Raw genomic sequence first — 18,205 nt, 5'->3', positions numbered from 1 at the left:
TCCTATCTGATCCCCCCATTGTAAGCAGCAGTCCTGCCCTGCTTTATGGCTGAGATTCTAGCTATCTGTATAACAGAGCATTCTGTCACAGTGGCACAGATCCTATCTGATCCCCCCATTGTAAGCAGCAGTCCTGCCCTGCTTTATGGCTGAGATTCTAGCTATCTGTATAACAGAGCATTCTGTCACAGTGGCACAGATCCTATCTGATCCCCCCATTGTAAGCAGCAGTCCTGCCCTGCTTTATGGCTGAGATTCTAGCTATCTGTATAACAGAGCATTCTGTCACAGTGGCACAGATCCTATCTGATCCCCCCATTGTAAGCAGCAGTCCTGCCCTGCTTTATGGCTGAGATTCTAGCTATCTGTATAACAGAGCATTCTGTCACAGTGGCACAGATCCTATCTGATCCCCCCATTGTAAGCAGCAGTCCTGCCCTGCTTTATGCCTGAGATTCTAGCTATCTGTATAACAGAGCATTCTGTCACAGTGGCACAGATCCTATCTGATCCCCCCCATTATAAGCAGCAGTCCTGCCCTGCTTTATGGCTGAGATTCTAGCTATCTGTATAACAGAGCATTCTGTCACAGTGGCACAGATCCTATCTGATCCCCCCATTGTAAGCAGCAGTCCTGCCCTGCTTTATGGCTGAGATTCTAGCTATCTGTATAACAGAGCATTCTGTCACAGTGGCACAGATCCTATCTGATCCCCCCATTGTAAGCAGCAGTCCTGCCCTGCTTTATGGCTGAGATTCTAGCTATCTGTATAACAGAGCATTCTGTCACAGTGGCACAGATCCTATCTGATCCCCCCATTGTAAGCAGCAGTCCTGCCCTGCTTTATGGCTGAGATTCTAGCTATCTGTATAACAGAGCATTCTGTCACAGTGGCACAGATCCTATCTGATCCCCCCATTGTAAGCAGCAGTCCTGCCCTGCTTTATGCCTGAGATTCTAGCTATCTGTATAACAGAGCATTCTGTCACAGTGGCACAGATCCTATCTGATCCCCCCCATTATAAGCAGCAGTCCTGCCCTGCTTTATGGCTGAGATTCTAGCTATCTGTATAACAGAGCATTCTGTCACAGTGGCACAGATCCTATCTGATCCCCCCATTGTAAGCAGCAGTCCTGCCCTGCTTTATGGCTGAGATTCTAGCTATCTGTATAACAGAGCATTCTGTCACAGTGGCACAGATCCTATCTGATCCCCCCATTGTAAGCAGCAGTCCTGCCCTGCTTTATGGCTGAGATTCTAGCTATCTGTATAACAGAGCATTCTGTCACAGTGGCACAGATCCTATCTGATCCCCCCATTGTAAGCAGCAGTCCTGCCCTGCTTTATGGCTGAGATTCTAGCTATCTGTATAACAGAGCATTCTGTCACAGTGGCACAGATCTGATACCCATTAAAATAAAATATTAAGAAAGGGACATTTCATGATGGAGGAATCTCTGTGGACCTTTCCTACACATGAATATTTCTTTCAGTAAACAACACACATTATTCTCTGCAAATTTCTTCCATTACTGGAGTATTTTATTGATTTCTTCTCTACCTTCCAATTCAAAACAGATTTTAACATGTACAGCCACATTATAGTTAAGTAGTGCGATAACAGTGGCAATCAGAGAATCCTGTGCGGGTATAGTACAGAAATCTGCAATTACCCAGCAATGCTTGCTCGCTACCAACACAAGATCACACAATAGACTGATAACAGCACCAAAGTGTGCGCCTTTATTATCGCAGTACTAAATTATCTCTAAAAACGCGTTCATCCGAAAATTGTTAACCCCACCATTTGAAAGGGATTGTGCAAAGCCCAGAGCAGCCTGGAAAAAAAGCACAGTGTTCCTTCCAAGAGGCTATTATCTCCTATTGTAGGCACCATCTCTCCCTCCTATACCTGCTATCCCACAGCCCCAGTCCCTTCCCAGAGGCTATTATCCCCCCACTGCTACTATAGGCACCATCTCTCCCTACTATACCTGCTATCCCACAGCCCCAGTCCCTTCCCAGAGGCTATTATCCCCCCACTGCTACTATAGGCACCATCTCTCCCTACTATACCTGCTATCCCACAGCCCCAGTCCCTTCCCAGAGGCTATTATCCCCCCACTGCTACTATAGGCACCATCTCTCCCTACTATACCTGCTATCCCACAGCCCCAGTCCCTTCCCAGAGGCTATTATCCCCCCACTGCTACTATAGGCACCATCTCTCCCTACTATACCTGCTATCCCACAGCCCCAGTCCCTTCCCAGAGGCTATTATCCCCCCACTGCTACTATAGGCACCATCTCTCCCTACTATACCTGCTATCCCACAGCCACAGTCCCTTCCCAGAGGCTATTATCCCCCCACTGCTACTAAAGGCACCATCTCTCCCTACTATACCTGCTATCCCACAGCCCCAGTCCCTTCCCAGAGGCTATTATCCCCCCACTGCTACTATAGGCACCATCTCTCCCTACTATACCTGCTATCCCACAGCCCCAGTCCCTTCCCAGAGGCTATTATCCCCCCACTGAAACTATAGGCACCATCTCTCCCTACTATACCTGCTATCCCACAGCCCCAGTCCCTTCCCAGAGGCTATTATCCCCCCACTGCTACTATAGGCACCATCTCTCCCTACTATACCTGCTATCCCACAGCCCCAGTCCCTTCCCAGAGGCTATTATCCCCCCACTGCTACTATAGGCACCATCTCTCCCTTCTATACCTGCTATCCCACAGCCCCAGTCCCTTCCCAGAGGCTATTATCCCCCCACTGCTACTATAGGCACCATCTCTCCCTACTATACCTGCTATCCCACAGCCCCAGTCCCTTCCCAGAGGCTATTATCCCACTGCTACTATAGGCACCATCTCTCCCTACTATACCTGCTATCCCACAGCCCCAGTCCCTTCCCAGAGGCTATTATCCCCCCACTGCTACTATAGACACCAACTCTCCCTACTATACCTGCTATCCCACAGCCCCAGTCCCTTCCCAGAGGCTATTATCCCCCCACTGCTACTATAGGCACCATCTCTCCCTACTATACCTGCTATCCCACAGCCGCAGTTCCTTCCTAGAGGCTATTATCCCCCCACTGCTACTATAGGCACCATCTCTCCCTACTATACCTGCTATCCCACAGCCCCATTCCCTTCCCAGAGGCTATTATCCCCCCACTGCTACTATAGGCACCATCTCTCCCTACTATACCTGCTATCCCACAGCCCCAGTCCCTTCCCAGAGGCTATTATCCCCCCCACTGCTACTATAGGCACCATCTCTCCCTACTATACCTGCTATCCCACAGCCCCAGTCCCTTCCCAGAGGCTATTATCCCCCCCACTGCTACTATAGGCACCATCTCTCCATACTATACCTGCTATCCCACAGCCCCAGTCCCTTCCCAGAGGCTATTATCCCCCCCACTGCTACTATAGGCACCATCTCTCCATACTATACCTGCTATCCCACAGCCGCAGTTCCTTCCTAGAGGCTATTATCCCCCACTGCTACTATAGGCACCATCTCTCCATACTATACCTGCTATCCCACAGCCCCAGTCCCTTCCCAGAGGCTATTATCCCCCCCACTGCTACTATAGGCACAATCTCTCCCTACTATACCTGCTATCCCACAGCCCCAGTCCCTTCCCAGAGGCTATTATCCCCCCCACTGCTACTATAGGCACCATCTCTCCCTACTATACCTGCTATCCCACAACCCCAGTCCCTTCCCAGAGGCTATTATCCCCCCCACTGCTACTATAGGCACCATCTCTCCCTACTATACCTGCTATCCCACAGCCCCAGTCCCTTCCCAGAGGCTATTATCCCCCCCACTGCTACTATAGGCACCATCTCTCCCTACTATACCTGCTATCCCACAGCCCCATTCCCTTCCCAGAGGCTATTATCCCCCACTGCTACTATAGGCACCATCTCTCCATACTATACCTGCTATCCCACAGCCCCAGTCCCTTCCCAGAGGCTATTATCCCCCCCACTGCTACTATAGGCACAATCTCTCCCTACTATACCTGCTATCCCACAGCCCCAGTCCCTTCCCAGAGGCTATTATCCCCCCCACTGCTACTATAGGCACCATCTCTCCCTACTATACCTGCTATCCCACAGCCCCAGTCCCTTCCCAGAGGCTATTATCCCCCCCACTGCTACTATAGGCACAATCTCTCCCTACTATACCTGCTATCCCACAGCCCCAGTCCCTTCCCAGAGGCTATTATCCCCCCACTGCTACTATAGGCACCATCTCTCCCTACTATACCTGCTATCCCACAGCCACAGTCCCTTCCCAGAGGCTATTATCCCACTGCTACTATAGGCACCATCTCTCCCTACTATACCTGCTATCCTACAGCCCCAGTCCCTTCCCAGAGGCTATTATCCCACTGCTACTATAGGCACCATCTCTCCCTACTATACCTGCTATCCCACAGCCCCAGTCCCTTCCCAGAGGCTATTATCCCCCCACTGCTACTATAGGCACCATCTCTCCCTACTATACCTGCTATCCCACAGCCCCAGTCCCTTCCCAGAGGCTATTATCCCCCCACTGCTACTATAGGCACCATTTCTCCCTACTATACCTGCTATCCCACAGCCCCAGTCCCTTCCCAGAGGCTATTATCCCCCCACTGCTACTATAGGCACCATCTCTCCCTACTATACCTGCTATCCCACAGCCCCAGTCCCTTCCCAGAGGCTATTATCCCCCCACTGCTACTATAGGCACCATTTCTCCCTACTATACCTGCTATCCCACAGCCCCAGTCCCTTCCCAGAGGCTATTATCCCCCCACTGCTACTATAGGCACCATTTCTCCCTACTATACCTGCTATCCCACAGCCACAATCAAGAGACTATTATAATAATCCCACCTCAACCACCTATTGAGGTTTGCTTTTAAACATAGCAGTAATCTTTACCAGCTGATTGGCTGCTATGTGTAGTGGATCTAGATCAAACATTGTACCTATTATTACATAATTCCCTTTGTGTTTTATGGATTTCTGAGCATGATAATAGCTGGTGAAACCCGGAGTATTTGCAGATAATGTACACAGCCACACATACTAGACATGCAACATGAAACAAGTCCAGAGTTCCGACTCCCGCTCGCTGCTCCCCCCTCCCGACTGCAAAGCTGTATTTCTCTCTCTGGGGGAAACACATGATAAATATTGTATCCGTGTATGCTGCTGGATATACATAAGCTCAATAAATATCCTGCTTATTAACATCTTACAGTAAAAGTGGCGGCCGCTCTGGGGAATGCTTTAGACATGTCTATAAGTGTAATTGATGATACGGTTTGCTGAGGCGGTTTCCTCTCCCTAATGAATTCTGGGATGGGGCCGAGCGCTGGCAGCTTTCTCCGAATATCCCTTCTGCCTCATTCTCTAAAGGAATATGCACTGGCGACTGCCCCCCTGTGCGCTTGGCAGGTATAGGAAACAAAACATAGAACTCTCCAGAAAATAACATGCACACAGATAATGGAAGGAAATCTAAGCCACTCCCCTAATACATAATGGCCACACCCCTGAGGAAGTACAGACTCCACCCACTAAACTGTACCCCTTTTCTGGTCTATTATTCTCCTTTATATACCAAATTAGGGACAGCTGGGCCTCTCGGACACATTATAATGTGCATATTTTTATTTCTATTTTCAGATTAAAGAAAGTTATTTATAAAGACTCCTACAAAATAAAATACTATATTTTTTTCCTAAGTATAATGGCAGCATTAAGAAGGTGCAGGCTAAATAGACATTAACTTTAAACCCATTTAGGGACTTTCATTTCCTCCTCTCAGTGGCCCTTTAATCAGTTTATGTTGGATGCAGAGGAAAACAAGGTTGGCTTATATCGTCACCCAGGCTACTGCCTCCGGCTACCCCAATACTCCATGGCTACTCTCTCACAGATAATTATATGAGATTGGTCATGTGACCATGAAGGTTAATGATCACTGTGCAATGATACATGGACTAATTGAGCCCAGACATTTCTTTCCACTTACAGACCAATCACCAATCATTTCCGTTCAATAAGTACCAGACAGTGACAATAAGGTGTATGATGATGATGCTGAATATGAGGAAGGACAAGGCCTAGTAACACTCCTGCCAAATTCCCCTCGGGCTACTCATTCATCAAATAAGCACTGACTTAAGGCCCGGTTTGCTCAGCGCTGGAACATACGCCATTAAAGCAAGAACAGATCAAAACAAAGAAGGCAACAAAGATTCCGAGCCAGACTGGCCAGTGTAGGGCCAAATCTGAGACTGGATGGAGTGGTCTAGCCTGTACTCTGGCCAATAATTCATACATAAGTGCCAATATATTCATCAAACAACTGGATTTAAAAACATTGTTGTTTCCAGACAGAAGCAAAAGGTTACAACCTCAACTACTACATATCTACGACTATATTACTACATGTCTACTACTACACTGCTACAGATTTACTACTACATATCTACTAATATACTACTGCATATCTAAACTATATATCTACTACTAGTCTATTACATATCTACTACTATTACACTGCTACATATTTACTACTACACTACTACAAATCTACTAATATACTACTGCATATCTAAACTATATATCTACTACTAGTCTATTACGTATCTACTACTACTACTACACTGCTACATATTTACTACTACACTACTACATATCTACTAATATACTACTGTATATCTAAACTATATATCTACTACTAGTCTATTACGTATCTACTACTACTACACTGTTACATATTTACTACTGTACCTCTATATATCTGCTACTATACTACTGCATGTCTACTACTATATATTCTACTACATATCTACTATATATGTACTACTACACAACAACTTATTAATGTATTCCACTGGCAAATGTTGACTACTTTTGACTTAGATATCTGTGTTCGGAGGTTTAGGATGTTGGGTGTGATAGTGTGAATGGGAAGACGTAGACAACGTAAAAGAAAAGCCATTACCTTTCTTACAATGGACACATATGGACAGATATTGCCTGCTGATACTTGGCCACTCTTGATGAAGCTGGAAGCTCATTGGCCAATGTATTGGGGACACGATATCTGTCAAGGGACTGACCAGATACATTATATGACCTACTTGTCCAACATCTCAATTTAAAGCCAAAGGTATTAATAAGAAGTTGCTCCTTTGGTGGAACAGTAGAGAGTATCTACTATCCCAACATGGTTGGTGGAAGGTTGTTGGCTACCACTGATAGTAGGTGATGAGGCCTGGTCCACAGTGGGGGGTTCCAATTCAACACTCAGGTATTCAGTTAGGTAAAGGCCAGGGCTCAAGTCAAGTTCTTAGCCTCTCAGCAAACCCACTGTGTATGGACCTTTCTTTGTGCCTGGGGTCATTATTGTGCAGAAACAGGAAAGGATCTTCCTCAAAACTGTTGAGTGTCATTGTATCATGGCTGTGGCTTAAATATCCAATTCCAATAACTAGAAGGGGTAACCACATACTTGTACCCATGTACCTATCAAGCCACGGAGGTATTTCTCTCCCAGCAGGTCTGCCTCGGCTCATCTGATTGTTGCCCCAAGAATGGATCTGACTGCACAAATGAGATTCTAAATGCAGATTTTATTATTATTATTAACATTTATTTATAAAGCGCCAACATATCCCGCAGCGCTGTACAATAAGTGGGTTTCATACATTGGACATACAGAGTAACATATAAAGCAACCAATAACCGATACAAGAGGTGAAGAGAGCCCTGCCCAAAAGAGCTTACACTCTACAAGGAGACATACAGAGTAACATATAAAGCAACCAATAACCGATACAAGAGGTAAAGGGAGCCCTGCCCAAAAGAGCTTACAATCTACAAGATTCAAGTGTATCTCTCCTGTAAGCATAGGATATATATTATATATATTTGTATTGGGTACAGGTTTCCCTTTCTCCCACAATCTCAATGCAATTGCCTAATTATACAGCCTTCCCTGGGCCCATTTGCCTGCCCGGGGGGCACTGTGCTTCCATGCACGCTGCTCTCTTCTCCGGCCTTTGTTCCCAAAACCAATTTGTCACTGGGTAAAGAGCCCGGGGGCGAGTGTTGATATTTACTCGCTGCAGACTTTAGTCTATTTTAAATAGGCCCCTGGGACCCTCTGACTGACCAGTGAATATCTCCCATCCCCGAAGCCCTCGTCTCTGCTGCTCTATTTAATTGACTAAGAACAATCCTGCCCTGTTCGGAATCACTTTAACCCATCTCTGCCTCCGCGTTTGCAGCCTCTAATGACCTTCTTCAGGCCTAAACACATATGGCCGAGACAATGCAAATCTCATTTGGTAGCCGGCTAAATCCAATAATTCAATTGATACTGTAGCAAAGCCCCATTTATCAATGTCAGAGCGCCGCGCTGAGTCTTTGTTTCGGTGACAGGCACGTGGGCACAAGTTCCTAATCGATTTAGCAATGATTAAATACACATTTGTAACACTTGTCATTATTAAACCTTCAATCTTCATTACGGAGGTTTAACAGTTGCATTAAGGCTGAGAAACGGCCGCGGCTTCCAACCTGTGAGTGTAACCTGCGAGGCTGCGGCGCTGCCCATGCACGGGAGCTTTTGGAACATATTCAGGAAGGGGGTTTTCTAAGTAATGTAGGAAAGCTTTTTATTAAAGGGGAAGTTCACCTTTACTTCTGGTGTATTGGGGACATGCAGCAAAAGCTTGTGACTGTGAGGCTTTCATTTTATTATTATTCTTCTTTTTAATATTACTATTCAGGCCCTTTACTATATCTACTCTTCTAACTGCTGCCTGGTTACTAGGGTAATTAGTTCCTAGCAACCTGATACAGTTCTAAGGCTGACAGCTGCACACCACAAAATCCAAAGCTTAAAAAAACTGCAAACTGCCTTAGAATATTGGTGTAGACCACACTGGGAACCCTAGAGTCCCCACCACCTTTTGGAGGGGCAGTAATGCTATGGGTTCCCCTGCATCGATAGATACACTTGTCTATCCAACTGGACAATTAAGCTGCCCAGCGACTGCACTTGCAATCTGAAATGACCCCAGCAATCTCCTGTCCTGGCTGGAATTGAACCTAGGACTCTATTGCACAACGGTGATGCCCCAATGAGGGATTGAGATTAGGGGTGAATGATTATTTGCTGCCCTGGATAGTCCTAGATGGGCAGTACATTGACCAATTAGGGTGAGGTCTATGGTGGTAACCCAGGGTCCGACTCCCTCTGCCCCCTAGCCACTGCTGCTCCCATTCTGTTCCACTACTTACTTACAGTTAAAAAATAAAGATGGCCGTGCATTCCACAGTGGAACACACGACAGCGGAGCAGGGAGCGGTGATGGCTTGCAGGCAGGTAGCAAGGCCCAACAAGGCCCACCAGGGTTTGTCCCAGTATCCCTATGGGCCGCCAGCCTGACCCTGTGATCAAGTTTGGAGAAAAGCTGAAATGTTTATTGCATAGCAGCAGTGGTGACTTGCTTTATGGCTGAGGTTCTAGTTTTCTTTTTTAGAACCGAACATTTAGACTACAATGGTCTTAGATCCTTTCTATAAACCATTCTATGAATCAGTGCAAGGTACTGAGCCCTTAACAGCATTATTTAGCTGATTGCTCAAGACAAGGAAGCTTAGCAAGGCTAAAGAAACAACTCCAAGGCACAGGAGAGCAACAGGAAATTGCCCGGTACTAATGAAAAAGAGAAAAAAAACATCAGTATTTAAATCTAAATTTCAGTACAGGTATGGGACCTGTTATCCAGAATGTTTGGGACCTGGGGTTTTCCAGATAAGGGATCTTTCTGTAACTTGGATCTCCATAACTTAAGTCTGCTAAAAATAATTTAAATATTGAATAAACCCAATAGGCTTGTTTTGCCCTCAATAAGGGGTAATTATATCTTAGTTGGGATCAAGTACAGATACTGTTTTATTATTACAGAGAAAAGGGAATCATTTAACCATTAAATAAACCCAATAGGGCTGTTCTGCCCCCAATAAGGGGTAATTATATCTTAGTTGGGATCAAGTACAGGTACTGTTTTATTATTACAGAGAAAAGGGAATCATTTAACCATTAAATAAACCCAATAGGGCTGTTCTGCCCCAATAAGGGGTAATTATATCTTAGTTGGGATCAAGTACAGGTACTGTTTTATTATTACAGAGAAAAGGGAATCATTTAACCATTAAATAAACCCAATAGGGCTGTTCTGCCCCCAATAAGGGGTAATTATATCTTAGTTGGGATCAAGTACAGGTACTGTTTAATTATTACAGAGAAAAGGGAATCATTCCATAAAATTAAAATGATTTGCTTATAATGGAGTCTATGGGAAATGGCCTTTCTGTAATTCTGAACTTTCTGGATAACGGGTTTCTGGATAAGGGATCCCATACCTTTATTTGAATGTTAGTATCTTTTAAATGTTTAAACAACCTCAATGGCTCTTAGACTGTCACTGTTGAAAAGTTCAATATCGTGGTTAACTTCCCCTTTAAACAGCTAAATCTGCAGAAAGAGACTGCTATTCAGACTAGTAATGGGTAAAAACACGATTATGAAAAAATGAAGAGAAAACAAATGAATTTGTTCATAAAACAGAATCATCTTTAGTCGTAATTGTCATAAAAACACAGGGAAACACAATTATACCCCCTGCGTGGCCACGTAATTACACCGTCTCATTAACAACTGCACAGGCAATTACGTTCAGCCAAAGGCTGTGTATAGATATATATATATATTTTTTTTTTCTGTCTCCGGGATAAATACAATAAAAGGAGATTTGGAGGATAATCAGAATAAGCCGAAGCCCCCAATTTCTGCTCTTATTTGAATAGAAGCCGGGGAAGCGCTGTGTACATGCAAGCGCCGCGTCCTGCAATTTCCATCCAATCTCGCCTTCATTTATGATAAGTGCATTGATCAAATGCTGTTCTTATGACTGTGCCGCCTTGTTTTGTTCTGCGGAGCGGGAGGCCATTAACCAGCGCGGGGAGTGGAGAGGATCTTGAGATTTGGGTCTGTACAATGGAAAGAACTCCCACTGCACAACTGGCAAACAGGGAATAAAAAGGCGACGGAGGCCGGCAGGGATAATGGGATTTTAACTGTGACCCCAGTAAAGGTTCAGCTTTTATATAGGGCTAGTGTACACCCCCCCATGTACAGCAGCAACTAAACATAATGCCCATATCCCCCCCCATGCCATATTCATGGGCATTACCATCTCACAGGGAAATACCAATGAGACTGGGTTTTTGGGTAGGACAGGGGAGGCATTTGCCCTACGGCTAGGGTTGCCACCAGTTTGGTTCTGACCCCAACAGTTGGGTTTTCCTTAGGCCTGTGTGGGTCTCAATTGTCTGTTCGGTTTTCAGTCTTGTGAATCCCCAACAATAATTTGGACAATAAATGTAAAACATTATGTTCTATCAACATAGTTATCATCAAGTTCAATTATTCTCTTATTATTACAGAAAGAAAAAGCAAATTTCAGAGCTTTCTGGATAACTGGTAAAACAGACCCCATACAATTAAATGATTGGACTTACTTATCAGACAGAACCAATCAACTATCTGGTTTAGAACCGGACATCCCAGTTTTCCACTAAAGAAACTGCCTGAATTCCAACCAATTGTAAGTGATGCAGTAACTGCACCCTGGCATCATAACCCCGCCCAACGTGCCCACCCCTTGCTTTACTGCCCCACCCTCAATACCATCAGCCCCGACCCCTCTGTTTGGGTTTAGCCACTGACAAACGTACCCTAGCTGTGGCCCCAGCACAAGAAGAACCCAAAATGTTGCAAATGTCGGATGTTCAACCTAGGGGGCTTGCGCCAATAGGTGCCCCAGACTGCGCCCAGTAAAATGCATGGGAAGCCCATTTTGGATGCGAGCACCAGAAGCAGGGCCGCCAACAGAAATCACGGGGCCCCCCCTCCTCCCATATAGCGGAGACGGGGCCCCTCACAAAAAAATTTTCTGGGCTCCCCTCCTCCCACGCCCCCAATGGCCCCTCCCATCCACAGACATTGGTAGTCATGGCCCCCTAAAACATTGGTAGCCAGAGACCCCCTAAAACATTGGTGGCCAGGGGTTACATTTTGCATTGGTGCCAGGGCAGGGACCCCCAAAAACATTGCTAGCCAGCCCAGGGACCCCTAAAACCTTCCTCCCCCAGTGTTCTTAAACTATGGCCCGCTCCCCGCTGCTTCCTCCTCCCCCACTGCTTCCTCCAGCTCCCCCCCAGCATCCTCCTGCGTCCCTGGCTCCCCTTGTGTCCTCCGGCTATGTCCCGTGGCTCCCCGCTGCATCTTCACTTTGATAAGGTCGCGCCCCGTGAGTACGGACGCGTACGCACGGGGCGCAACCAATAGGATTACCCGCTGAGCACCAATGACAGGGCCCAGAGTTGATTAAACTGTAGCACGACCGGGCCCCCTTTAAAGTGAAAATCGCCCAGGCCCCAGACGACTGTTCCCCCAATGGCGGCCCTGACCAGAAGTGACACAAACCCCCACTCCCCAAAATGCTGGATGGACACACAAGCACAACTGCGGCTACAGCGACACTGGAATTATGGGAATAGGGCCACTTAATTATGGATAAAAAAAGGCAATTGCAATCCGCAGTGGCACTTAGCGCCCAGCACTGGTGTTTGTAATTGAAGCATAATGGCTGTTCAGGCAAGGCTGAAACTGCCGGCTGAACCAATAGCAACTTGTCGGTAACGTCAGTTATATCCGTAGGTAAAATAAAAACGTTACTAATAATTGGCTGTTATCCCAAGCCCAAGGCCCATTACCGGCTGGATAATAAATATATCAGTTTATAGGAGCAGGGGGCGCGCGTGTCCAATCACTAAGATGATGTCCCCATCTCCCTGGCGCAGCTGGGCCCCTAATACCCCTTCCTGCCTCCTAATGATATTGGTGCAAGTAAGCCGATCTGTACCATTTAATGTGGCTCCCCCTCATTATTATGGGGCCCCGTGTCCTGAGAGAAGCCTTTCTGCCCCGTTATGGTCCCACAGAGCCTCACTGCGCCAAGAACGGCAAGATTTCCCCAGCAGAGATTTTATTGTCCCTGCCTTTAATATGCCCCCAACCAATAGAATGTTGGCCCCACTAAATCTTCTTTATGTCACAGCCTAATGGTGCCGTTAAATGGGGGGGTTGCTTGTCTCTCACTAAAGGGGGGAGCACAAACCATCACCTGTTTTATATATTCTTTGTATTCCAAGTAGTATCAACTGTCAGCGAGAGACTTACAGCCGCACGTGGATGGATTAACCCCATTGTGCCTGATGGTGAACGTGCAGGATATCCTTTATTAGATTCTGTTCTTTATTATAGCGACCAGCAGCACATAACCCTGGTTGGAAACTGGTTTTATCACCGCAGGATTTGAAGCCCTTAAGGAAAATGCCACGTATAGTTATTCAGGCAAGTGAGAAGCCGAGTTTGGCCACTAGAGGGCGTGGGTTCATTTGAATGATTGGAGGAGTTCTTCTCATCGGAGCAGTCATTCCTGATCCCACTTATAGTCATAAATTAGGCTGAGAATGTATAACTAATATATATCTAAAATAAAACAAATGTCTTTCCCTGTATAATATAATAATTCCTTTTCACTTTTATCTGCATTCCATCCCCCAAGGGGTTACTGTGATGCTGGGGGTCCTGCCATAAAGCCTCCATTCCTTTTAATTCCACTGAATATTTAACAGTTTGAGCAGGAAACATATACCCCCCCCCCCCCCGGGGAAAAAATAATTTAATTAAAATATGGCATTTCTGTTAATCTGAGCTGTACCATATCATTCATTTAATGGGGGGAGCAGTGAGGGGTATAAATGTGTATAAGGAATATATTACATTGATATAGGAGAAATTGGGAATTAAAGTCAGACGTTGGTAGGTTAGAGATTACACTGGAAATTATTATCCTGCACATACATGGGATCAGTCATGGCCCCGCTCAATATTAAATGCTGATTTATATAAGTACATGAATAAGCGATAGTGAGGGAGGGGCTGTTTGTAGCTGTGGGACAGAGATACACAATAAAACTATGGCAGCAGAGGGATTCCCCTGTACTAAGCACAATTCAGCAGGAACAGCCCCCTAAGTTGGCTCATAGCCTGTACAGAGAGATACCATAAAACTATGGCACATAGGGATTCCCCTGTACTAAGCACAATTCAGCAGGAACAGCCCCCTAAGTTTGCTCATAGCCTGTACAGAGAGATACCATAAAACTATGGCACATAGGGATTCCCCTGTACTAAGCACAATTCAGCAGGAACAGCCCCCTAAGTTTGCTCATAGCCTGTACAGAGAGATACCATAAAACTATGGCAGCATAGGGATTCCCCTGTACTAAGCACAATTCAGCAGGAACAGCCCCCTAAGTTTGCTCATAGCCTGTACAGAGAGATACCATAAAACTATGGCACATAGGGATTCCCCTGTACTAAGCACAATTCAGCAGGAACAGCCCCCTAAGTTTGCTCATAGCCTGTACAGAGAGATACCATAAAACTATGGCACATAGGGATTCCCCTGTACTAAGCACAATTCAGCAGGAACAGCCCCCTAAGTTTGCTCATAGCCCGTGTGTATTGGGGAATATGCAATATGTGCAGGTCACAGATCTTCATGACTACAACTCTTTAGGATCAAGCAGAATGACATTAATATGATCTCTTTTCACCTTCTGCAACTGGGCCCAGTTTGTAGCACTATTTTATGTTGCAGTTCTACCCTATCTGTAAACTTGAAGGTGGTCAAAGTACTCCATAAGCCACTGGGCTTTATGTTCTTGCCTGTAACTTAGTGATAACACTTACAAATCCATATCATGCTCAGAAGCAGTAGTTACACTATTAAGAGGGTCCATTGGGCTCATTAGAGTGACTCTGCTGCCACCTAGTGTTTGCAGCGCACAATCTCATAATAAAATAAAGTTGTAGGGTTCTCTCCTTTGGTACAACGCTGTGTAACAACCAGACAGATGGCAAAGCAGTGACATGTCTACACGCACATCAACTGCTAGAGACTTAATACAAATGGCACGGCTACACGGGATACCCAGCCTCCGTGGCACCCCCTGTAGGGCAGTAGTACTGTAAGCTCTACGGGGCAGGGACCTCCTTCCTACTGCGTCTCATACCACATGGCACTTACTCCCTGTGTATTTATACTTATTTATTGTATTAATTATAACACTTGCCCTCCCTGTGTGTAATTGTGTATATTGTAAGATTGTACAGCGCTGCGTACCCTTGTGGCGCTTTATAAAAAAGTTATACATAAATACATACATACATGTGGTTACCATCAAGGGAAGAGCTGGGTTACTGCTGGGCTGGGAGCTTAGTCTATTAGATCTTAATGCCAGATTCCTTATGAATTAAATCCGTAGAGCCAAAATATGACAAGTTCCCCTTTAAAAAGACAGTAATGAATTACAGACCTGTAAAGATGCATACAAGGCTGATTTCTGCTACTTTGTTTTAAGAACGAGAAGCAGCAGTGCATAAATATTTCAACAGCAATTCCATTTATAAATAAGTCTAAAATGAGTAATGAATTTACAGTGTATAGGAAAGTTGCTTGGAATTACATTAGGGAAAACGGAGTAATTGGCTTTAAATCCTCAGAAGTCTGTTTCACAAATGGCCACAAGGTGGCAGCCTAACAATATAGCAATGAGCATAGGAATAAATCCTTGTGCTGACGTGGTATCTGCGCCCAGATCTCACTAACCCAACACAGCAATGAGACTGGGAGAGGAGAGAAAAGCTTCCCATATGTGCAACAAAACTGCAAACCTTCAGCCAGAAATCACAGATGATAACAATGACCTCTGACTCACGATTCCCCCACACACAGAAAAACGCAATCTCCACCAAAATGCTTTCATTTACATAGGACCAAAAAAAAAAAAAAGCCACCCCCATCCCACAGAAGTGGTACAGCCCTTGCACCCCTTCATGAAACTAATGTGCCCTAGGTGGGTGCACCTTTAGGATCAGTACATGGGGGTTAATGAGTGGACGAGAGAACAAACCCAGTGTATGATAGACACACTCCTTGCTGGTAATGGAAAAGAAGCCAGAAAGGGGCGTGGCCAAGCTGTCCAGGGGGTGTGGTGTGATGGAAATGAGGGTGTGGCATTTACAAAAGGTTAGGGGACACTGACGTTCTGGGGGGCACTGATGCCACCAATTGAATTGGAGCCCACTGTTCCCGAGGAGCCTATTAAAGCGTAAGTGTTAGAGCTGGGTGCAGCAGCCGAGTGCTCTCCCAGGCGTTCCGCTCCCCAGACAGGAAGCACCTGGAATTTTCTGGAGCAACGTGACTGCTAATAGTCTCTGCGCTACGGAACACTCCCGGCAGCAATGGAATATCTGTCCTCAAAATGATTCCAAGACAACTTTGACAGCACTTCCAATTCAGGACATTCCAGCAACACACATCAGGGAATTCTGGGAGTTGTAGTCAAAGAATATTCAGATTTCAGCTGCCAACAGGACCAATAGCCTGAGGGCACGGCGCCCCCTATGTATAAGGAGGAACTCAGATATGAAAGGACTCGCGGAATGGCTCCTACGGCGTCTAATGAGACAGTTTCCATCCAGTTCAATGGAGATATATGATATTGCTGCGCTATTACAGGAGGCTGCTCAGTAATGATCACATACAGAATGCATACAATGTGCCCGTGTTTGCCCTCTTGGTGTATTTTGTAGGGGCAGGGGGTGCCTAATCACCCCAGTAAATAAACATGACTCCTGGATTTGTCTCACTTATACATTTCATATAAACCCCTAAAAGCTTCTATGAGGCTGCTAAACACACTAGCATACTAACCTTTGAGCCTCCATCTGTTGTTGTTCTACAACTCACATTGCCCCATGTTATTGGCCAACTACCTATCACCCGTATTGATCTAAATCTCTCAGCAGCATCCTCATCTGTTGTTGGTCTACTCCCTCCACATCCACCTCCCTCTGTTGTTGATGTACACCCTCCATCTACTATTGAACTACACGCCTACCGATCATTGGTTGTCCCAAACTGTGAGCACCTCCCTATCACACTGATTGGTCTACAACGTCAACTCCCCCATTTGTTGTTGCTGATTTACTAGATTTAACATGACCTCCATCTGTTCTTGATGTGCAGCTCTCACCATTGTCTCTGTTGTTGATCTTCCAACACCCCCTCATAGCATAAGGGCAGAATCCTTAGCATAGCAAGTCCATTATTCAACTCACATACAGAAAAATACTGTTCACAGTTAACTACATCTCCCATAATCCTCCTTTGGTATTAGTATTGTTATTTTATATGGAGTGTGTGATTCTCTATGTCTCTGCCACCAGTACCATCCATTCCTCCCTGCCCGGCGGCAGCAGCAGCAGCAATCACAACCCACAGGGATTCAGAGTCCATCAACGAGCCAGAATCCTACTGGGAACGGAGCATTCGGAGAATGAGTTTCAGTCCAGACGAGCAGCTGTTCAATCGGACAGGACAAATGCACGGGGGACAGAAGCAGTTTGAATTCCGGAAATATGTAATACAGATATTTGGAAAGGACTAGAATGCTATTTGGAAGGCAGCAGAGGAGCTATGGAGGGAGACCCAGAGACAGTGTGGGGAACAATAATAACTCAATGGAGGCGAGGTTCTGTGCCCATATAAAGGCCCAAGGCTGCAGGGAACTCTGAGTATCACTCATGTATTATAAGGGATAATGTACCCCCTACTGTAAATGATAAGGATATTAGCAGTCACTGAGGGGTTCTGTGCCCATATAAAGGCACAAGGCTGCAGGCTGAGTTATACAGGGAACTCTGAGTATCACTCATGTATTATAAGGGATAATGTACCCCCTACTGTAAATGATAAGGATATTAGCAGTCACTGAGGGGTTCTGTGCCCATATAAAGGCACAAGGCTGCAGGCTGAGTTATACAGGGAACTCTGAGTATCACTCATGTATTATAAGGGATACTGTACCCCCTACTGTAAATGATAAGGATATTAGCAGTCACTGAGGGGTTCTGTGCCCATATAAAGGCACAAGGCTGCAGGCTGAGTTATACAGGGAA

At 45.7% G+C, this 18,205-nt stretch overlaps 1 protein-coding gene across 3 annotated transcripts in view; it reads right to left on the bottom strand.

Annotated features, from left to right (window-relative positions):
• pdzrn3 (PDZ domain containing ring finger 3) overlaps positions 1 to 18,205 on the bottom strand; it is a 158,097-nt gene that overhangs the window by 48,278 nt on the left and 91,614 nt on the right. The gene's annotated exons all lie outside the window — the stretch shown is intronic.

This window comes from Xenopus tropicalis, chromosome 4, assembly GCF_000004195.4.
Source record: "Xenopus tropicalis strain Nigerian chromosome 4, UCB_Xtro_10.0, whole genome shotgun sequence".
NCBI lineage: Eukaryota > Metazoa > Chordata > Amphibia > Anura > Pipidae > Xenopus > Xenopus tropicalis.
Note: the sequence above shows the minus strand (reverse complement) of the source record. Positions and strands in the feature narration are given on the sequence as shown.